At 37.4% G+C, this 24,144-nt stretch overlaps 1 pseudogene; it reads right to left on the bottom strand.

The window, feature by feature from the left end:
- Nucleotides 1–210: 210 nt before the first annotated feature.
- LOC126076740 (40S ribosomal protein S7-like) lies at nucleotides 211–23,547 on the bottom strand (annotated as a pseudogene).
- Between the last annotated feature and the right edge of the window lie 597 nt (nucleotides 23,548–24,144).

The raw sequence follows: 24,144 nt of genomic DNA, 5'->3' as shown, positions 1-24,144 counted from the left end.
GAAGCTTCATTGTAGAACAAAGGAGAGGAGAAGAAACTGCAAGAATGAGGTTCAATCTAATGATGAAATGAAGTTTGTGGGTATTATCTGTATGGTTCAGTCTCCTCTGTCCCCTTTATCTTCCAAAGTGTGGATCTTTGGCCATTAAATTTACTTATTTCTTTACCAGGTTTTGAAGCCTCCACAAAGTCATCTGAAAGGTCCTTTGTTTTACACGGGTAACAACCTTAAAGTGCTTGACCATTTATCATACGTTAGATTCTCTGGCTGAGCAGTTGCATTTTTAGCTAGCAGGCTCAGAGAAAAGTTGTTGGGATCATTGGTGTTATAGACATACAGTCTGTAACAGCAATAGAAATCTTAGAAGTTCAGAAGCAACTGTGGCCAGAGGTACAAAATGAATTATTGTTACTCTCATCAGAAAAGTAATGAGCTAAATTGGCTGATCCAGAAGAAAATCAGAACATCATGCTTAAGGATATAATTTTATATCTTACAGAAGTTGAAAGGTAGACAACAAAATGTTATGTGCAAGGTAATAGAAAATAGAGAAGGTCCAGGAAATAGAAGTCCTATTAAAGCCTGTGATTTATAGGTCTGCCAGAGGGGACTACGAGTCCTGATTTCAGTGAAATTATTTGAAAAATCTATTCCAGAGATGTGCATTGCAGAGGGCAAGGGAAGAGTGGAATAAAATTGATAGAATCCTTCACCTTCACATGCTTAACACATGACTTGAAGGCTCAGTAAAAGTGCATTTGGCAATGCTTTAAGTCCATGATATATAAAGAGGCTGTGTCATTGCCATGAATCCCCATTAAACCTGATCAAAATTCAAAGTTAGATTAAGCAAGTTCAGTTTGTTCAATTTTTATACAAATTGACTGTAACACTCATTTTGTCATTGGAGGGGGAGGATAAACAAATATGGAGAATGCTCAGAACCTATGATTTAATGCTTATAAACCCAATTTTTTTTTCTCGTTATGACCAGTCTAATATTTAACTAGAAGATGAAAGGTTCAAATAAAGAAAAGTCTTTTGTATGTGTGAATTACAAAAAAATAAAAAGATAAACACAATCAGAAGTGGACAATGTATGTAATGTGATCATAGAATGTTTGTGGCTGAACTGTGGCAAACTTCACAAGAGCTCCGATAATTGCAAATACTTAATCTGATATGTTATATCAGCCTTGTTTTGTCAGATGCACGCATAACGGCATTATTACACAAGGCTTCCCAAGGTTGGGGGGCAAGGTCTAAGGTCATCTTTCTCAGCTGTAGCTCTTTAATAATATTAATTTCATCAGCTCTCTAAGACTGTTGAAAGAATAAGTCATCACAAAAATATAAGATTTCAATCATCTTTGAACTTTTAAAGGACTCAGCTGGAGCCCTTGTGGAGCAGTGGTTAAGAGCTCAGCTGCTAACCAAATGGCTGGCAGTTTGAACCCACTAGCCACTCCTTGGAAACCCTATGGGGTGGTTCTACTCTGTCCTGTAGGGTCAATATGAATTTTTTTAGTGATAGCTGAAGAAACAAACTGTCAAAAAAAATTAAGCTCCTGTTATATTTCTATGCTCCAGACACTGATCTGTGTGTGTAGGTGGGCTATAAACAAACTACAAGACCCAGTAAAGACTCTTAAGCAACACACCACCAAGCTTGAAGAGAAAATCTGAAGGCTCAAAAAGGAACAATTCAATATCGTGACATCTAGTCTAACAGAACCTAGAATATATCCGACCATCATTAAGTGTTGAATAGAATTCATTCATTTATCCTTTCTTTCATTCATTCGTTGGAGGGGTGGAGACAGCCACTGGAGTGGGAACATTAGTTTATGCCTCCTTTCTTCAACCTTGACACTGCTGCAGTATCTTAAATATTGGAACATGGCAAGTGAGAATGAGAAGGGGGAAGGAGAATGATTGCATAGAAGTAGGCAAGTATGACCTTTTGATAATTTCTCCTCAACATAAATGAATTTGGACATATTGTAGAATTATGAAGTATACCATGAACCCAAAAAAAGCAGGAAAGATTGAATAGCAAGAAAATTGTGGTGAGAACACAGGATAAATTAAAGCAACTTGGCTAATCAAGTGGCAAATCCATGTACTAGTTGGTCACATCAGTTCAGATGATTGCCTTTTTCCCTTGTATTTGTTCGTGTAAATTAAAGGGAAATCAAAAAGCACTCATCTCTATTTAGTCTAGGAGAAGCTCGTTAACAGTACTTCCACACACCTTTGTGCCAAAGAAGCAGATTCACCATAAAATGAATGAAACTTAAATATCAGGGCCTCTCCTTGGATCCACAATCAACACACATGGAAGCAGCAGTCAAGATATCAAACAACGTATTTCATTGGGCAAATCTGCAGCAAAAGGCTGCTTTGAAGTGTTAAAAAGCAAAGATGCCACTTTGCAAACTAAAGTGCACCTGACCAATGTCATGGTATTTTCCATCACCTCATATGCATGTGAAAGCTGGACAATGAATAAGGAAGGCTGAAGAAGAATTGATGCCTTTGAATTACGGTGTTGGAGAAGAATATTAAATATACAATGGACTGCCAGAAGAATGAACAAATCTGCCTAGAAAGAAGTACAGCCAAAGTGCTCCATGGAAGAGTGGATGGAGAGGCATAGTCTCATGTACTTTGGATATGTTATCAGGAGGGACCAGTCCCAGGAGAAGGACATCATAGTTAGTAAAGTAGAGGGTCAGCAAAAAAGAGGACTACGCAAAAGCATTTAACTGTGTGGATCATAACAAATTATGTGTAATATTTCAAAGAATGAAAATTACAAAACAATTCTGCTCACGAGGAAGCTGTACCTAGACTAATAGGCAGTTATTTGAACAGAACAAGAGAATACTGCATGGTTTGGGATCAGGAAGGGTGTGCATCAGGGTAGTATTCTTTCACCATACTTATTCAGTCTATATGCTGAGCAAATAATCTGAAAAGCTGGACTATATGAAGAAGAACAAAGATTTAAGATCAGATGAACCCTCATTAACAACAGGTGATATGCAGATAACACACCTTGCTTGCTGAAAGTGAAGAGGACTTGAAGCACTTACTGATGAAGATCAAAGACCACAGCTTTCTGTATGGATTATACCCTATTATAAAGAAAACAAAAATCCTCCCAACTGCACAAAGAAGCAACATCATGATAAATGGAGAAAATATTGACGTTGTCAAGGATTTCATTTTACTTGAATCCACAATCGATGCCCATGGAAGCAGCAGTCAAGAAATCAAATGACCTACTGCACTGGGCAAATCTACTGCAAAAGACCTCTTTAAAGTGTTAAAAAACAGAGATGTCACCTTGAGGATTAATGTGCGCTTGACCCACTCTGTGTATTTTCAATTGCCTCGTGTGCATGCAAAAGTTGAACAGTGAATAAGTGAGACAGAAGCAGAATTAATGCCTTTGAATTACGGTGTTGGGAAAGAATATTGAATACACCATGGACCGCCAGAAGAAGGAAAAAAGCTGCCTTGGAAGAAAAACAGCCAGAATGATCTTTAGAAGTGAGGATGGCAAGACATCACCTCACAAACTTTGGACATGTTATCTATCAGGAGGGATGTGTCCTTGGAGAATGACGGGACATCATTCTTAGTAGAGATTTCAATGAAAAAGAGGAAAATCCTCAATGAGATGTATTGATACAGTGGCTACAACAATGGACTCAAACATATCAATGATTGTGTGGATGGTGCAAGACCAGGCAGCATTTCGTTGTGTTGTACCTAAGGTCACTATGAGTCTGAACTGACTCAGCAGCACCTAACAACAACACATTGAGTACATCTAGGTGTGAACTTACATGTTTTGTGTACACCAATATATAAGGCTGTGTTGTTGTATTAATTGGTGTGTCTTGTCTTGAAGAAATCTGGCAGTTGCTATAAAAAGTCTCATAAAACTACCACTGATGTTACAAACTACTTGAGAGAAATGTGCTGTAACAAAACTTCTACATATGTGCATCTTGTTTTTGTTGTTAAGTGCCACGGGGTAGGTCCCTACTCACAGCGACCCTATGTACATCAGAGTGAAACACTGCCCGGTCCTGCACCATCCTCACAATCGTTGTTATGCTTGAGCCCTTTGTTGCAGCCACTGTGTCAATCCATCTCATTGATGGTCTTCCTCTTTTTCTCTGACCCTCTACTTTACCAAGCATGATGTCCTTTTCTAGGGAATGATTCCTCTTGATAATGTGTCCAAAGGACATGAGACATAGTCTCGCCATCCTCCCTTCTAAGGAGCATTTTGGTCGTGGTTCTTCCAAGACAGATTTGTTGGTTCTTCTGTCAGTCCACAGTATATTCAATATTCTTTGCCAATGCCATAATTCATTTGTATCTTAAGTGCATATATTTAATGTATGAATTGATTATATAATTATGTAAGTAAATATAGCAGAAAAGTAAAATTTTTAATTTATTTCATTTGTATGCTTTAACTTTATTATATTTGTATATTTCTGAGAATATACAGGAAGGGTGTCCAAATATGTCAGGCAGTTATTTAATACGAATAGTTTTTTTTCCCTCACTTTTGTATTGTTTATGCTACCATCAGGTTTTTTTCAATATGTATTTTTGTTAATTTATTTTTTCTTAAATAAAGTCCCCCAAATTATGTGAATTTCAGGCTTCATATAACTATTATTCACCCCTGATAAATATTCAGCAATAATAATTTAAAAATTCATTTGGTCAAAAGACCATGAACTCCTATTTACTTAAGCACAAGTTGCTTATAATTTATTTTTGACATAGTAGTCTATCAATGATAATAATGAGCCTGTAATATGAAATGGTTCACAAATGAGACCCCTGAGGTAACAGGGAAGTGAGTTGGTAGAGTCATTAGATAGATAGGAAAAGAAATATGTTAAATGACAGTGTCATGAATACATATAAAACTTGCAATGCATTGTATGAAAAACCTTAGTATGGGGAAAGGCCATTGATGTCTATGAAGATCTCATTATCTGAACTATTTTACAGATCATCTTATTTGAAATAATTGATTTTCATATTTTTTTCTTTATAAGGGTTCATCAGTACTCAAAGGTCAGTGCCTTTGAAATATCTCAAAAGATTTGTTATTGGAAACTCTTCCATGCTCTAAATGGTTTTCCAATAGAATATTTCAGAAATGAGAGATACTGGAAGAATTGATCAATAATCATTTTTTCCTGTATAGAGTGTTGTAGCTATGTGCACGTTTTAATATATTAGATTCTAGAATGAGACTAATATAATGCATGAGGTACCTATCTCAATCATTTGCATTTCCAAATACTGTAGTTCGTGATTTTTGTGATGTTTGAAACAGTGAATCTACGTCTATCGGTAGAGGGTTCACTCTGATAGTTGTTGTATTCTTCAAATTTCATTTCTTTAATGAAGACTTGGTAACTGACCTTCTCTAACCCTCTCTCCTCTGAAGTCTTCCATTACTTATTGCTTTACAAATTCTCTTCATAAATAATTCCACTTTGCTATTTAAATTCTTCATCTTTTTCAAGTCTTACTTTCCCTGTTATTTTTTGATCTCCATCAAGGCAGGTTGCATGTCTTTTGACCTTTGGCACTTATCACAGTAATACACAAACAATTGAGATTTAATGTAATTGAGTTTAATTTGATGTAGATTCCAATGGATTTCTTACAATTAGACTCGTAACATTTTTATCCATTTAAAAATATCTGGATATATCAATTTCAGCCCTTTTCACTTATCCAGGTAATAAGATAAGACTTATGTTATATTTTGCAATCTTGAGTTACATTTCAATATCCTCTTTATCTTATCCTGGAGCCCTCACAATATAGTAGTTAAGAGCTCATCTGCTAGCCAAAAGCTTGGCAGTTCAAACCCACCAGCTGCTCCTTGGAAACCCTATGGGGCAGCTCTACTTTGTCCGATAGGTTGTGTATGAGTTGGAATTGACTCAACAGCAAAGGATTTGATTTTAATGCATTTTCATCTAATCAGTTGCCTTTTTATGTTCTAAAAATTCTGGCCATGAATTATAACATAAAATTGCCGGGGCTTATATTTACTGCAATTTCTTATTCCATAAAGACACCAAATATTTATATATTCATGAAAAAGACATCAATAGTTACAGGTGAAAGGACATATTGGTAAATATGCCATTCACAAAAGCTGATAAATTATTAGGCCAGATTTCAGTTAGAAGACACACTACTTTGTCACAAGTACAAATTTGATCTTTATCAATTGATACTATATGTGATAGCATAAATGGAGAAAAAGATTGAAATTGTCAAGGAATTCATTTTACTTGGATCAACAATCAGCACCTATGGAAGCAACAATCAAGAAATCAAAAGACACATTGCATTGGAAAAATCAGCTGCAAAGGATCTCTTAAAGTGTTGAAAAGCAAAGATATCACCTCGAGGACTAAGGCGCGCCTGACCCAAGCCATGGTATTTTCAATTGCAGCATATGCATCTGAAAGCTGGACAGTAAATAAGGAGGACCGAAGAAGATTAATGCCTTTGAATTGTGGTATTGGTGAAGAATACCAAATATACCATGGACTGCCAAAAGAACGAACAAATCTGTCTTAGAAGTACAACCGGAATGCTCCTTAGAAGTAAGGACAGAGAGACTGCGTCTTACGTACTTTTGACGTGTTGTCAGGAGGGATCAATCCCTGGAGAAGGACATCATGCTTGGTAAAGTACAGGGTCAGCAGAAAAAGGAAGACCTTCAATGAGACAAATTGACACAGTGGCTGCAACAATGGGCTCAAGCATAATGATTGTGAGCATGGCGCAGGACTGGGCCGTGTTTCGTTCTGTGGTACATAGGGCTGCCATGAGTCAAAACCAACTTGACGGCACCTAACAATGACAACACGTGAGTACTATATTGGATCTGGAAAATGCTAGTAAATATTAACATATTAGACCTGTATTTCACTTTGCAGTTTCAAAGCGCTTCATTCATTTCCACCTCATTCTATCTTTTTGTCCCTGTCTCCCTTTCTGAAAACGACTTTATGACGCAGCTGGGAAGATATTATTATTCCCATGGTAAAGATAGGAAATTGAGTTTCAGAGGAATTATGTCTTTTTTTTCATGGTCATATAGCTAATAATTGTTAACAATTGATAGTGTTAAGATTAGGAGGCTAGGTTTTTAACTACTAAGGGGCAAGATAGCGTGGTAGAAATAGTGTTGTAAGTCTTGGTTTAAGTCTCTTTTCTTCCACTTCTTAACCGTATGGCCTTGGACAAGTGTCTCAGGCATAATAACATCAGCTTCCCTAACTTGCTACAGGGATAGTGAGATCTTCTGAGTAAATTATAGACCCTTCGCTTGTAAACATTATTTCCCTACTCTTTTTCTGAGCCTATTCTTTAACAGTGATGCAGTCTGTGCCTTCAAGTATCACCCAACGTAATGAGAGGGAAATATGCCCCTTTGAAAAAAATGTAGCTGTTAACAACAGTAGTAAAACATAAGATGAAGAAGCAAAATATCAAAAATCCATAAGGCTGTAGAAGTCTTAATAAGATAAAATATTTGATTATTTCTAGGTCACAGTATCTATTAAAATATTTCCTGCAATGCTTTGGATGTGCACCTAAACATTTTAAAAGGTCTGTCAGGTTTTTTTCTGTATCAAAGGACACAATGGGATCAAGGCAAAAACATCAAAGAGGATTAAGAAAAATGACTTAGGAAATGTAAATATTAGAAAATATTTAATAACTTTCACCAAAATACGTGACTTGGTGTTAAAATGATATTTTAAGAAGACCCTCCCCTTGTTTCTTTTATTTGAGTCAGAGGGCTAAATGTGTTTCAACAATTAGAAAATGCATCCCGGTTAAATTCTGTATCCCAAGTAAGTTTGTCACGATAGAGTGGAGAAAGTGAGTGCATCAACACTGCAACCTGCTTCCTCTGCGTGTGTGTGTGTGTGTGTGTTTATTTAAGTCAAGGGATTAACATTACCCCAATCCCAATCACATCTGCCAACTTTTTTACCAGTTGTGATTGAGTCGATTCCAACTCATGGTGACCCCATGTGTGTCTGAGTAGAACTGTGCTTCGTAAGGTTTTCATTGGCTGATTTTTAGAAGTAGATTTCCAGGCTTTTCTTCAGAGGTGCCTCTGGGGGGACTCAAACCTTCGATCTTCCCATTAGCAGCCAAGTGCTTTAGCCATTTGCACCATCCACAGACTCCGTGAAATCTATGCATGGCTAAGTGTGTGTGTGTGTGTGTTTTCTTCCACTCTCTATTTACCGGTATCTTAGATTTTTTTTTTAGTTTAGCTCTTTAAGGGTGAGAGACTGAAGACACTAATGCTTCATGCTTTTAGCCAAACCGTATGTAAAAATAGAACTCTGATCCACAATATCCAGCAAACAGTTTAAGAAACCAAACTACAGTCTGTAGCAATTGGTACAAAACAGCCAGAACTTGATCAGCAATTGACAGCTTCGCTAATTTTTGCTCCCTTTTCCAAATTAGGACCCCTGGAAAGAGCCAAATCTGCAACTCCAGCCATCACATAAATTAGCCTATTTCCAGAGTCCCCATGCCAACAGCCTCCAATCAGGACATCCTGAAGCTTCCCCATTTTTCCATTTTAAAGCTTTCCCATGCCTCTGCCAAGTGAGTGATGGTGACTGACTTCCTTACTGTAGCAAACTCTGAGTAAATACCCTTTACCTGTTCTCATTTAGTTGGTTTTCACCTTTATAATTTGATTTTTCCTTTTTTATTCCTTCCCCCTCAACACTGACTTTTTTTTTCCTTCTCTCTTTCTCTTTTTTTGCTTCTAGGGACATCATATCTCAGTTTTCTTCTGTGCCTCTCAGGCTTCTGTTCTTTTTCTTATTAAGGTTTCCTCTCTGCGAGTAAGTCCTTTTTGAAAAATGTTCTCTCTTTAGCATTTATCTTCATTTTCTCTGAAGTAAACCTTGAGAAAAACCACTGATAATTTCTAGTTAGGAGGGTTGTGAGTACTGGGACTCTGACACGTCCATTCGCAATTTGTGTACTCTCTTAAAAAAAAAATGTATATATATAATTGTTTAAGGCATATACAACCTGTTTGTTGAGTTGTCTAAACTCAATTGGCTAAAAAACATTTACACAGTTTTTCTCCAACCCCTAACATCAGTTATGCTGTGACAAATCTCCTTATCTGGTCTCCACACATGAGATTCCCTATTCCCAGCCACATTTTCATTTATGAAAACTTCAGTTAGAAAGCTGCACCTCAAACTTCTTTTAAGCCTCATCTCCTTCCCTATACTCAGAGCAAAATAGATTTGTGGCTCTAGGGACCTGAGGGAGCTTTGGGGGTGCAGTCGGGCTCTTAGATACACCCTCTACCACCCTTTTCCAGGTCTAAGCTTTCACTGTCAGGAGTTGGGGATAAGGCTTAGGGAACAAAGCCAGTCGTATTATTTAAGTGGAAGGTATTGAATTCCCTCTTTATTGGCTGTAGAGCTTCTCAGATTATCACAAGTGCTTCTTAATGCTTCAGTGTGGCAGACATATGAATGTTTGGTCTGTGGGGTTGCACGTGCGCGTTTTAAGAGAATTCCTAGGGAGTCTCCCTACTGCACAGTTCCCTGATCTGGGAAGTCTGCCTCAACCTCAGTTTGTTCCCTCTGTTCTTACACTCTGTCACAGGCAGTCAATCCAAAAGCTCCTGCTGGCTTCCGCTTGCCTTGAGGTCAGTCCTTACACATGGTCTAGTGAAAAGATGGCTCAGGTCTTCTGTAGTATCCCCCTGACCTCTGGAAAACCCAGACATTCTTGACATTTCGAATATAGAATACAGGTTGCTCTATTCCTCTCACACACCTCTTTCCAATTTTGTTTTCTTGCCCTGGGTGATCTACTGCCTAACAGACAACTAACCAGGGGAATAGTATGCCAGACTCTCTGTTCTGCAAGCAATTTCTAAAAGTATCACATGATTTCAGATTTTTTTTGAGGAGAAGCATGTCCTTCCCTATGGGAAGAGGTCTTAACAATTTTTCTCCAAGAGCATACAGTTTCTACAAGACCAACAACTTGATTTCCTTCTCTATCTTACTCCACATAGACTTAGAAAAAGCCTCTTTTTTCAGATTGGGAAAAAAAAGTGGAGGAGTAGCTGGTAGTGGAGTTAATGCTGGTTCTCCAACCCTATAAAAATCTCAGGAGTGGGGTTGGGGAGGGCAGTGTTTGCCCTCAACTGTCGATCACCTCTTTTTAACATATTGGGTAGTTAGTGCTGATTTTTATTCAGCTTGAGCCCTAGTAACTGATTCTTGGACATCGGAAGATATTTCGCTTAACTGTCAATTACACATGATTAACATAATATCCCTTCATTAGTTATTCTTGAGTTTGTGGGTTTGGAACACTAGAATAAAAAAGCAATTAGCAAGATTTGATTTCACTATTTGATGTCTTACGTAATTCCTTGCCTCACTTTCTTGTAAAGTGAGAGAACTGGACTAAAGTCAGAAATTGCTTACTCACACAATTCTGAAGGCTGTCAGGGCAAGTACATGCAGAAAGTGATCATTGTGAATGAGGACTGTGACCAACTTGAGAGTGTCAATACCTGCCTGATGTATCGACATAGTTGGTCAAACCAATCTTAGCATGCATTCTTGAAACCAGTTACTAACCTCTGCTAAAAAAAAAAAAAAAAAAATGGCTTTTAATGTCTATTCCATGTTTAATTTTCTATGAATCTGTTATCTATGGGCATTGGGATAATACATGAAAGCAGTTTTTCATTGCCTTATGATTGGAACGAGGTGTTACTAGCATTTAGTGAGTAGGGACCAGAAATGTTGTACGTGTAATTGTCCTTTGTCCCATATGATTTTCAAATGATGCACAGGTTTTTATGCAGGTATAAAAATCTGTTCACATTTATTTGAACATAGACTCAATTCTGCATATATGTGTGTAAACATAAAATATAAAATTCTGTGCGTGTGTTTATGTATAGATACAGACACAAAATAATTTTTGCATAACTTTGTAGAGAGAATTTTTTTCCAGAAATACAACTACCGTGTATGTTGTTGTTGCTGTTAGGTGCCATCCAGTTGATTCTGACTCATAGTGACTATATATACAACAGAAGGAAACATGGCCCAGTCCTCTGCCAACCCCATAATTGTTGCTATGTTTGAGCCTATTGTAGCATCCACTGTGTCATTCCACCTCGTTAAGGGTCTTCCTCTTTTTCACTGACCCTCTACCTTGCTATGGGTCAGAATTGACTCGATGGCACTGGGTTCTACTTTACCAATCATGATGTCCTTCTCTAGGGACTGGTCCCTCCTGATAATACGTCCGAAGTATGTGAGACGAAGTCTTGCCATCCTTGCTTTTAACGAGGATTCTGGCTGCAATTCTTCTAAGACTAATTTGTTCCTTCTTTTGGCATTCCATGATGTATTCAATATTCTTCACTAACACCATACTTCAAATTGCTGTGTATACTAAGGCGTTATTTCACTTTATTTTGTTTAGAAATTTGCACAGTGTTATGGAGCATGAGTTCCCACTTTCAGAAAATCATTTCAAGAGCAGCAGATTGCTCATAGTGTTTGAGGCCTCGATGTTTCACACCTTTCAGTGAGTATACATATAAAGGCCAGTATTTGACTGTCGTTGAATCTTCTGGGTGGCTGTGCCTAAGATAATACAGACTGGTTTCAGATTTTTTTCCTAATAAAGTTTCTTTCTTATTATTTTTATTTTATATTGCAGATAGGGCACTACACTGATTTTTTAAAAAAATTATGTAGGTAACTGTTAGTATCTATCATCTTCATTTCAGAGTGGTGACGCATATAATACAAAATATTAAGTAAATACAGGAAAAGTTGGTTTTGATAGGTTTGAGAAGCATTGATCTATGCCCACTACCAGAGATCTACAAAATCCTAAAGGTCATTGTTACAGATTAAATTGTGTCCCCCAAAAAGTTATGTTGAAGTCCTAACTCTTGTACTTGTAAAAATTACCCTGTTTGGAAATAAGGGTTTTCCTTTTATGTTAGTGAGGCCATACTGGAGTAGGGTGCGTTCTAAACTTATGCCTTTCTGAGTGGTGTCTTATAAAAAGAAAAATAAACACAGAGAGATGCATACACACACAGATGGGAGTCACCACAAGGAGACCATCTACAAGCCAAGGAATGAGAAGGAATGCCTGGGGCTATGATCTGATAAGCAAGGTCCTTCCCTAGAGCTGATACTCTGATTTGGACTTCCAACCTCCAACACTGTGATATGATAAATTATTTTTCTTTAAAGCTACCAACTTATGATATTTGTGTTACAGCAGCACTAGTTAACTGAGACAGTCATCAAAATTCCAGATACATGTATAGATATTACCTGTCCCCTGGTGTATATATCTCCTGTGCCCTTTAACATTTTATTGTCTATAGGCTGTAATTGGAAACCCTGGTGGCATAGTGGCTAAGTGTTACGGTAGCTATCCAAGAGGTCGGCAGTTTGAATCCACCAGATAGTCCCTGGAAACTCTATGGGGCAGTTCTAGTCTGTCCTATAGGGTCACTATGAGTCGGAATTGACTCAATGGCAGTTGGTTAGGTTTTGGTGTTGGTATCGGCTGTACTATTCATTTTTGAATTACTGGGGGTCTGAAGTAATCTTGTCTTACTTGTAGCATGGCAAAACTTCAACCTGGGACCAACTGCAAAGAATCTATTCAATTAGATTGTTTCATGAATAGGTACAGTTTTCAATTCTAGATTTAATGTGAGAAAAGTACAGTTTCTTAAATACTGTCTATGGTGAGTTTAAATATATGAAAACTTTTTTTTTTTTTTTACCATGGTTAAAACATTTATGAGACTGACAGGATTTTAAGATACAAGCTAATAAAGTGGATAAACTCAATTTTAAATGGCAAAGCTTTTTCGACATTATAAAGAGAATGTATCATTTAATTTTCAAATGTTATATCTTTCTAATTAAATTTCTAATTAGTGAGTACATGCTGAAAAAGATGAAAATATTAATGAGCTATTCATAGATGTTTCATAGAATGAGGTCAAATTTTATCACACATATGTGCGTGTGTATATATATATATATATACATATCTAGTTTGTGCACATATTATAGAGAAAAATCTCATGTGAGATAATTAAGCATTACTTGTCACAGGATTTTCCCAAAGAGGTTACAGGTGGAACACAGTTGCAGGAAGTCAGTCAATTACTTAATCTTTCCCCTTTCAGTTATTTACTCCCTTTTGTCTATAGATGGATCCTCCTATTTGCTCATTTCTTTCTCTTTAATTACAACTTAAAAATAAAAAGACCTTGAGGCAGCCATCTCTACTGAAATGTCTGTACTCACGCTGCAACCATGTGAAGAGCGTCTGATAACAGTCAAGGGACCATGCAGATATTGTGAGGGACAGAAAGTGTAAGGCAAAATTTATGCCTGCCCCTTCCCCCTTTATACTGCAGTTATAGAAACAGTTCATTTACATTTTCTTTTAAGAAATTTACATATCTCTCATTTAGTTATGTTTATTGAGTTGGACTGCAAATCAAAGTAATTTTTAGCATAGGCATTTTTGTATCTTCCTTCTCTCTTTTGGTATTTTCCTTATTTCTATATAATTATTCTTTCCTTTGTAAAGTTTTGCATATCACTGATCTAGTGTCTAAATTTTGAGATTGAAATAAAACCCAAATTGATATTCTGTATATAACAGGAGTGTAATCCAGAAGAGATACCTTTATATTGTTCATAAACTTTTCTATTTTGGACCGTAATTATTAAGGGGCTCACTAACAGAAGTTTGTTTTTTCAGAGGAAGTAACCACAATAGTATATAATATATGATTTTCTCTTAGATATAGAAAGTTGACTTGAAGGAACCTGTAACTACCATGTCCCTGAAGGGTGCTTGAACTGGAGTTCATGCCTTCAGGGTATCTGTGAAGTCCTGAACTTATAATCAATATTTTATGCATTTGCATGTATGTGTACGTGTGTGTGATTTTTTTCTGGGGAAATGGCCCATTTGATGTTACCAGATCCTAAGAGAGGTCCATGACCCTAAACTTCTTAAGATGCCCTGAAATCTCAACTTTTTGTCTCCAGACAATTCTACAGGATAATATTTAATTTCCCCTCTTTAAATATTTCACTGAATAAATGAATTACCCTGCTTTTGTTGATGGAGGCAATACACTACTTTGGTCATTAAAATCCACTGTTGGCTTTGGTATTGGCTTTGGTATTGGCTTTGACAGTCTCTGCTCAAATAAAGACTAGTTTCACTTCATTTCTAAGCCACTCATTTCCATCTAAGTGACGTTCCTGAAAGTTGTACATTTCAGTTGTGCATTTTAATGATTTAATGTCATAAGCTTAATAAGCTTATCTCTAGTCAAAGATAACATGGTACTTTCATAACTCTAAGGTTTGTTATAGAATGAGATCCTTTGTCCTTCCTTTTCAGCCTAGACTCCATTATGATATCAGGTACCAAAGTGAATGTGAGACAAACCTGCTGCATATGGAGATTTTAAAAGAAACTGGTCCAGAACCTACTGTTTTATTCTCGAACTCCCTCAGCACTTAGAGAATATGTAAGAGGAATAATCTCAAGAAAGGATTTTGTAAGAAGATTTTATAAAAGGGATTAGTAAGGATATTTCTTTGGAGAGGATTTTTGCCCCACTGACTCTTATTTGAGAAAGAGGTATTAGGAAGGGGATTACTTTCCAATCTCAAGCTTGAGGGGGGTAGGCTTCTAGGCTCTCAGTTGAAGGACTTTGAAACAGTCAAGAAACTTCTAGGATGGTGCCTGACCACTACAAAGCAAAATAAAGCAGACTGTGGTCTGAGATTCGGGTGGTCTGAGGTTATGGGAGAGCTCCTCTTGAATATGGGTACTGCTTATGTTATTGAGAGTTTTCATCAAGGGTTAGTACTCATCAGTCCATACTGCTGTGTTCCCCAATTTCCCACTGGAGATGAGAAAAAAATGACTTTTAGAGATAGATTGTCTGGAAGTCACAATGTAAAATTGCCTTCTAAACTAACTCGGGTAAATCACATTTAATATCAGATTTTAGTGACTTTCTCATGGCTGTTTATCAGCTCTCTCAAATCCCAAATGACTGTTTAATTAATTGATCCTCCTTCAGGGGCTCGTTTTCTGTCAGCTCCGTTTCATTAGTGTAGTTTTACCTCCATATGGCAGAAAGCCTGTCTGAGGATCTGTTATTATTAAATGTAGCCTGGCATCGCTTGAGTATGTTACCTTGAAGCTGGTGACGTCACCCAGGTACTTGGGCTACAAGGAACTTCTACAATTTCACTTATTTCATTTTAATGGGTCCCTTGGCTTTGAGGCTATAAACTAAATACCATTGCAGTCTCCTCCAGCAATCTCAAACTTAATTATTCCACTCCAGGAAGCTGTCTGATGGCCCTGCAGATAACATGCTTTTGCACTGAAAGGCAATCCCTTATTGTGTGACACAATTACCTTTGTTTCATGTTCTTTTTTATTTATTTACAAACAGCATGGAAAAGCAATTCTAAGCACAACTTAATAGGTGATTACCACAAATTTGATTTCCAGATTTAGATTGGATGTTTGTTAGGGTTTTTTCTTTTTATCCTTTCCTTTATAATCATGATGACTTCTTAAATACTGTTTCAAGTACTGGGCATTGTGGGTAATGTGGTGTAAATTGCCAGGCTAGCTGACTCAAATCTTTTCCCTTACCAAGTTTTGATATTATTTATTAAGTTTCCTAGCTTCGATGACACCTTTTATATGCCCATCTCAACCAATATCTTTTTTGCTGCTTTGAGCAAATTTAGTTTTCTAAACTAAATTTTTTTAAACTAAATTTCTATGTGGTTTTGCAGAAAGCAGAAAAGAGAGACAGCGACACATTGCAAGAAAAGGAGGTACAGAGATCAGAGATTTGCAAATGTTGCATTTTCAACACTTAGTTATCTATGAAACTGAAATTGGTCAGTAACGTATTTGACGAGAGATCAAAAATTTCCTTTTGTAATCTCAAAATATTTTCACTAATTTGAATAATAACAGAAATATATTCGCTTCTATGAGTAGCCAAAAAGAAGGTAGAATGGAGAACTAGAAACTGTAATATTATGCAAAAGAAGTATTAAGGCTCTATATTCATCACTCTGGTCCATGGGGACTGATAGAAATCTTCATCCTTTCTTCTTGTATTTTTCAAGACAAAGGGATAGCCAAGGCATATGCCATGTTTTCTATTAATAACATTTTTAAAAACTTGCTGGTTTCTTAGACTTTGAAAAAATGGTAGGTGAGAGAGACAAAAGTAAGAAGGACTGGCATTAGTATACTTTCTGTGTGCAGGTAGTTTTAATTTTGTTCTTTTCAGCCTAATGCTTTCATCTGTGCAAGAAATTCAATGAGTGAGAATTAATACACCCAAGCCAATAGGTGAAGCAATAAAATATAACTGAAGAGAAGGGGCCTCCATCGTGCACAAGCTTTACAGGCACTTAATTCCCTGTGTGGATGGGATGTTTACTTATCAGAACCAGAGCTTCACACAAAATGAGAATTAGATTTTCTTCATTTTGAGCTTGCAATCCAACTTCATTTAACAACTGTGGAATTGAGAAAGAAAAACAGACGCGGGGACAGACAATATTCGAAAAAAAAATGCCAGAATGAAGCTGAATTCTGTTTGTTTATTTTGGGTTTAGGAGATTCTGGAGGAAAAGAGATTGAATTTACACACACAGAAACCACAAACACTTTTTTCTAAAACTCATTTTAGTTTATCTTCCCTGAACAAACTGAACAATATTTAGTGAAGCTCTGTTTTAGTCCCAGGGACCACTTTTAAATTACAGGATGGTCAGGGGACGACCGGTGAGCACACAGGAGTTTGACTAGTCACTGCAGACAGAGCAGGCAGGGGCAGGCTTCACATAATTTTACTTTTGTCTCAAAATGAAAAATTCTCCATAAAACAAGTTACTGTATTTTGTAGGCACACTGACAAACATATTGGTTTACAGAAATATTATTTGATTAGTCTTAGAGACAAACAAGAATAAAGACCACATAAAGAAATGACATTTTAAATATTCTTCCTGAGATCTAATATTGCAGATTTTGTGATTAGAGACTAATATGCCAACGTATGAAACCTATATATTATTACCACACAATGGAAGCATATTGTTTCCTACTCAAAGGTAGCTAGCAGGTAAAAATAAGACAATAGCTTCAAAGAACTTTGAAAATATGTAGTAAGAAAGTTATATAAACCTGTAGCATTAATTTTAATTTTGATACATAATAAATTTCATTCTTCCACTAGCCATTCAAAGACAGTATTTTTTGAATTCAACAAAGAATGCTAATTTAACCAACAAATAACAATTAATGTACTGTTGTTGTTGTTAGGTGCTGTTGAGTTGGTTCCGACTCGTACCGACCCTATGTACCATAAAACAAAACACTGCTCAGTCCTGTGCCATGCTCACAATCATTGTTATGCTTGAGCCTATTGTTGCGGCCACTGTGTCAGTCTATTTCCTTCAGGGTCTTCCTCTTCTCCACTGACCCTGTACTTTACCAACCCTGATGTCCTTCTCCAGGGACTCATCCCTCCTGAGAATATGCCCAAAGTATATAAGACCCAGTTTTGCTGTCCTTGCTCCTAAGGAGCATTCTGGTTGTACTTCTTCCAAGACAGACTTGTTCATTCTTTTGGCAGTCCATGGTATATTCAATATTCTTTGCTTACACAACAATTCAAGGGCATCAATTCTTCTTTGGTCTCCCTTCTTCACTGTCCAGGCTTCATATGCATGTGATGCAACCAAAAATGCCATGGCTTGGGCCAGGCGCACCTTAGTCTTCAAAGTGACATCTTTGCTTCTCATCACTTTAAAGAGGTCCTTTGTAGCAGATTTGCCAGATGCAATGCATCTTTTGATTTCTTGACTGCTGCTGCCATGGGTGTTGATTGTGGATCCAAGTAAAACGAAATCCTAGACAACTTCATTATTTACTCCATTTATCATAATGTGACTTATTGGTCCAGTTGTGAGGATTTCTGTTTTCTTTACGTTGAGGTATAATCCATATGGAAGACTGTAGTCTTTGATCTTCATTAGTAAGTGCTGCAAGTCCTCTTCACTTTCAGCAAGCAAGGTTGTGTCATCTGCATAACGCAGGCTGTTAATGAGTCTTCCTCCAATCCTGATGCCCCATTCTTCTTTATATAGCTCAGCTTCTTGGATTATTTGCTCAGCATACAGATTGAATACCAAAAACCCAAACTCACTGCTGTCAAGTCAATTCCAACTTATAGTGACCCTATAGAACAGGGTGGAACTACCCCATAGAATTTCCAAGAAGCACCTGGCGGATTTGAACCGCCAAACTTTTGATTAGCAGCTGTAGCTCTTAACCGCTATGCCACCAGGGTTTCCACAGATTGAATAGGTATGGTGAAAAGATACAACTCTGACACAGTCCTTTCCTGACTTTAAACCACTTAGTATCCCCTGGTTCTGTCCAAAAGACTGCCTCTTAATCTATGAACAGGTTCCACATGAGCACAATTAAGTGTTCTGGAATTCTCATTCTTCCCAATGTTATCCATAGTTTGTCATGATCCACACAGTCGAATGCCTTTGCACAGTCAATAAAATACGGGTAAGCATCCTTCTGGTGTTCTCTGCTTTTAGCTAGGATCCATCTGACATCAGCAATGATATCCCTGGTTCCACGTCCACTTCTGAATCCAGCCTGAATTTCTGGCAGTTCCCCGTTGATACACTGCTGCAGCCACTTTTGAATGATCTTCAGCAAAATTTTGCTTGTGTGTGATAGTAATGATATTGTTTGATAATTTCCACATTTGGTTTGATCACCTTTCTTGGGAACAGGCATAAATATGAATCTCTTCCAATTGGTTGGCCAGGTACCTGTCTTCCAAATTTCTTGGCACAGACAAGTGAGCACACCAGCATTTCATCTGTTTTTTGAAACGTTTCAATTGATAGTCCATCAGTTCCTGGAGCCTTTTTTTTTTTTTTTTGCTAATGCCTTCAGTGCAGCTTGGACTTCTTCCTTCAGTACCGTCAGTTCCTGATCATATGCTACCTCTTGAAATGGTTGAACGTCAACAAATTCTTTTTGGTATGATGACTCTGTGTATTCCTTCCATGTTCTTTTGATGCTTCCTGTGTAGTTTAGTATTTTCCCCATAGAATCCTTCACTATTGCAACCAGAGGCTTGAATTTTTTTTTTTCAGTTCTTTCAGCTTAAAAAATGCAGCATGCATTCTTCCTTTTGATTTTCTATCTCCAGGTTTTTGCACATCATTTGATACTCTGTCTTCTAGAGACACCCTTTGAAATCTTCTGTTCAGTTCTTTTACTTCACCATTTCTTCCTTTTGCATTAGCTGCTTGACTTTCCAGAGAAAATTTCAGCATCTCCTCTGACATCCATCTGGGTCTTTTCTTTTTTTTCAATGACCTCTTGCTTTCTTCATGCATAATGTCCTTGATGTTATTCCACAACTCATCTGGTCTTCAGTCATTAGTGTTCAATGCTTCAAATCTCTATTCTTGAGATGGTCTCTAAATCCAGATGGGATATACTCAAGGTCGTATTTTGGCTCTTGTGGACTTGCTCTGATTTTCTTCAGTTTCAACTTGAACTTGCATATGAGCAATTGATGGTCTGTTCAACAGTCGGCCCCTGGCCTTGCTCTGACTGATGATATTGAGCTTTCCCATCACCTCTTTCCACAAATATAGTTGATTTGGTTTCTGTGTATTCCATCTGGTGAGGTCCATGTGTACAGTCACCATTTATGTTGGTTAAAAAAGTTGTTTGCAATGAAGAAGTCGCTGGTCTTGCAAAATTTTATAGTTTGATTTCTGGCATAGTTTCTATCACCAAGGTCATGTTTTCCAACTACCTTCTTATTTGTTTCCAACTTTTGGATTCCAATCACCAGTAATTATCAAAGTATCCTGATTGCATGTTTGATCAATTACAGATGCAGAAGCTGTTAAAAATCTTCAGTGTCTTCACAGCAACATGCAAGCTCCCACAGTGAGACAAACTGAGAGACAGGTGGGGGAAATTAATGTACTAAGTACTAATATTTAGTGCTATGTGATTTGGTTTGTTTTATCCTGTGTCCATTAAATGGAAGACTTTCAGGCAGAGTAAATACAGGTTTTGTGGGGTCTCACTCTTACACAGTTTTGGGAGCCCTTTTTAAGAGATGAAGTAATGAAGTACAAAATTTGAAACACAGCTCCTAGGGCCTTGGTAAGGGTGGGGACTACTGATGGCCCTGAAGTTTAAGCATAATCAGCTTCATAGTTTATCTTACCCTGCTCTCATGTAATTTCATGGAAAGCATAATCCTTTCATCTTTTGAATTGAAAACAAATGACTTCAACCTTAAAAAAAACAAAGAAAAAAGAATGCACTATTTTTTCATTTCAATACAATGCTGAACAAGAGTATCTTCAACTCTCCAGCATAAATCAGTGATAAATATGCCGTACCTCCTTAGTCATGTTGTTATAATGGCATAATGTTTGGACAACAATTGATCTGAATGACAGATAATAGAAGATAAATTCAGCACTACCAAAAAATGTCTTAAGGAACTTATGGCCCCATAAGGGGAAATATTATGAGACAGTATAGAACCAAGGCCCATAAAACTGGGTATGAACCGCAAGGACTCAAAGCAAAGATTCTGGTTAGGGAAACTGAGGCACATGACAACTTTCCATTTTCTAAATTAGGATACAAGACTAGGTTTTGGTAATGTTACTCATAAAACACATTTATTGACACCTACCTATTTGTTGTTGTTAGATGTTCTCAAGTCAGTTCCCACTCATAGCAACCCTATGTAAAACAGAATGGAACACCACCCGTCAGGTTATCAGGGAGGTGTTTTGTTTTGTTGAATTGACACAATGGCTGCAACAATGGGCTAAAATATAGAAAAGATTGTTAGGATGGTGCAGGAATAGGCAATGTTTTGTTCTGTTGTACGCAGAATCACTATGAGTCGGAACGAGCTTGATAGCACCTAACAACACTTCAGCAACATTCAGGTACTTCCATTGTCATTTAATCCAATCTATCAAATTTCAGTTTTTCAGATGCTAGGGCTCAGTTAGCTCTGGGATGGTGCACCTGGGGCAAAAAGTTTACTATGCATGGTAGAGCTAGTGTTTTCATGTTTAAACATGAGAAGGACTCAACAAGTTTAAAATCTTAAGTCCTTACTATGTCTAATTACCTGACCTCCTTGGTATTTTTCTGACCACATGCTCTATTCTCTCATTTGCTCACTTGGGGCCACAAAGGCTGACCAACTTACAGTTTCTTGAACACACGAAATATGCTTTTCCCTTTGTGCAACACTGACCACTTGAAATTCTTTCTCCCTCTTACCCTGCCTTATTTTCTTCATACAATTTATCATCACTTAACATATTACATATTTATTTTTTATTTTTTTAGTTGTCCATCCTTTCTCACTGTAATGAAAGCTCTAGGAGAATACAAACTTTGCTTTTCTTCATGCTCTTTAGTCAACCTAAATCAGAGGTTGGTATAGTACACTATTGTTGTTAACTGCTCTTGAATTGGCCCATGACCTATGGTAGCCACATTCACAAGGGAATGAAATGCTAGCCAGTCCTGCATTGTATTCCATTGCATTTTCATTGGCCTTTCTTCCTAGTCCATGTTAGTCTGGAAGCTCTGCTGAAATATGTTCAGCATCATAGCAACATATAAGCCTCCACCGATAGAGAGGTGGTATCTGTACAAAGGTGCATTGTCTGGGAATTGAACCTAGGCCTCCCGTATGAAAGGCAAGAATTCTGCCACTGAAGCATTACTACCCCTGGCATAGTATAGGTACTCAATATTATTTAGTGAACAAATGAATAACATCAGTCCACTGAGAGGATTTGACTCACCCCATAGCTAGTACATGACTACTACCTGTAGGGGAGAAGAGTTACTCATGGCTCTTTACCAGGGCATCAACTTTCCTTAAATATCAGGAATAATTTCCTCAGTTCCTGTTCACCTCAGTACTACCAGAAGCTAAAGTTCTACAGATAATCAGTCATCACCTTGACTCTCATCCACTTCTCTGCACTCTCATTAACCTGGCCCAGTTCCTTTCTCATCAAATCCCTGCTTTACCAAGCCCTTCCTCTGGGATTTAATCTATCATCAACAAACAACCCTGTACCCTCAACCTCTTCTCTTAACCTGCCCTTCACACTCTTATCCTAACAAAAATTGGCTGTCTCTCATTGGCAAGACTTTTCTATAGCCTTCCAGAGGGAAATTTTTTTTTCCATATCCATATAGACCACAGTATCTGAAGTAGGAAGAGATATTCTCCTTGATCGCTACTTTATTTTTTCAAAAATATTTTTCCTCCCTACACATACACAGTCTCTAGCCTCTTTAAGGTCATCATGAGGCATTGTAGCTGTAACCTCTGTTCACTCCACTTATCATGGATCAGTTTAGCATCTCACTCAATCTCATATTTCCTACCCCCTTTCCTATCCCTTTTTAAATTGCTTAAATTTCATCACTTTAAAATTTCCACCGCACTTTCCCAGTATGTTTTTTATTCCTCACTCAACAAGATAGTTATTTGATGCAATCTTCTCTCTTTTCAAATTTGCTACACCAACTCTTCCTTCCTACCGTACTCCTCAGGCAAAGACTTTGCTTCATAACTTTTTTGTGTGTGTGTGAATGGTTCCTTATTTAGTCTTTTTTTTTTTTTTAACAGTTGAAACTCTGGGAATTCAAAATTAACATCCTTGCCCTGAGCTTTTTATACACACCAGAAAAAGTTTCAACCTTGTGTTCTACATTGTTTTGCTGTGCTTTGTCCAAACGAACTTTTATAAGCCAGCTGCCATCCAGTTTTACACGGATTCTCTTGCCCACTATATCGCTTATATCACTTGAGAAGACTAAGTCTTCAAGGATTGTATCATGCGTGGCTGTCAAAGTGTAGCTTCTGGGATGCTTCTGCTTATTTTTTGTATGACTTTTTCGAGTTTGTTTAGGCAGAATTCTCCTCTGAGCAATAAAGACAATGTGCTTTCCACTGAAATTTTTCTCCAGTTTACATATTAGCCTGACTTGAATTTTCTGGAAAGACTTCAGTTGAGGAACGGGAACAAAGATTATAATAGCTTTCTGACCACCACCAACTTTAATTTCCTTGGCTATGTTTATATTCAGCTCCCTCAACTGAGCCTTTAGATCTGAGTTCATCTCCAGTTCAAGTAATGCTTGAGAAATGCCAGACTTGAATTCATCCGGCTCTTCACCACTGGGCTTCACAATCTTTGTGCTTGAACTGAACATGGCCTTTTCCTTGCTTAGGGCTGGCATGGGAAGGGTTGCTTCATAAATTTTGAAAAAATAAAAACAATCAGATAGGAACTCCATCATCTTCTGGCCATCAAAATTTCTAATCTTCTTTCATTTGTTTCCATACTTCCTATTCTTATCAAAGTCAGCTCTCTCTCTTTGTGCCTGGAATCATAACCCTTCACCTCTCATGGTCTTGGCTTCTGTAATCATCCCTTCCAGCTCCTGCATTATCAATCCTCCCTCTCTACTCAATCACTCCATAAGCACATGATATACTCAGTTAACTTTTATTTTGAAATCTCCCAATAAAACTTTAACATTTTAATCAGTTCCCCATTCTCATCGTCTAGCCATCACCCTATTCTCTAATTTATCAACAACAAAACATGTTGACATAACTGACTATTGTCTCTTTTTTCCAATCTTTAACTTATATTCACACCTTAACACTCCAGGTGAGCTGCTTCTTTGAAATTGCTCTTACCAATGTCACCAAAGACTCCCAACTGCATAATTTCCTCCTGGATGCAGGACCTGCCACACTTCTAAGCTTTACATCTGCATTAAAGTTTGGAAGAAAGAATGTGT

This window comes from Elephas maximus, chromosome 5 (assembly GCF_024166365.1).
Source record: "Elephas maximus indicus isolate mEleMax1 chromosome 5, mEleMax1 primary haplotype, whole genome shotgun sequence".
NCBI lineage: Eukaryota > Metazoa > Chordata > Mammalia > Proboscidea > Elephantidae > Elephas > Elephas maximus.
The sequence above is the reverse complement of the archived record's forward strand: the minus strand, read 5'-3'. Positions and strand labels throughout refer to the sequence as shown.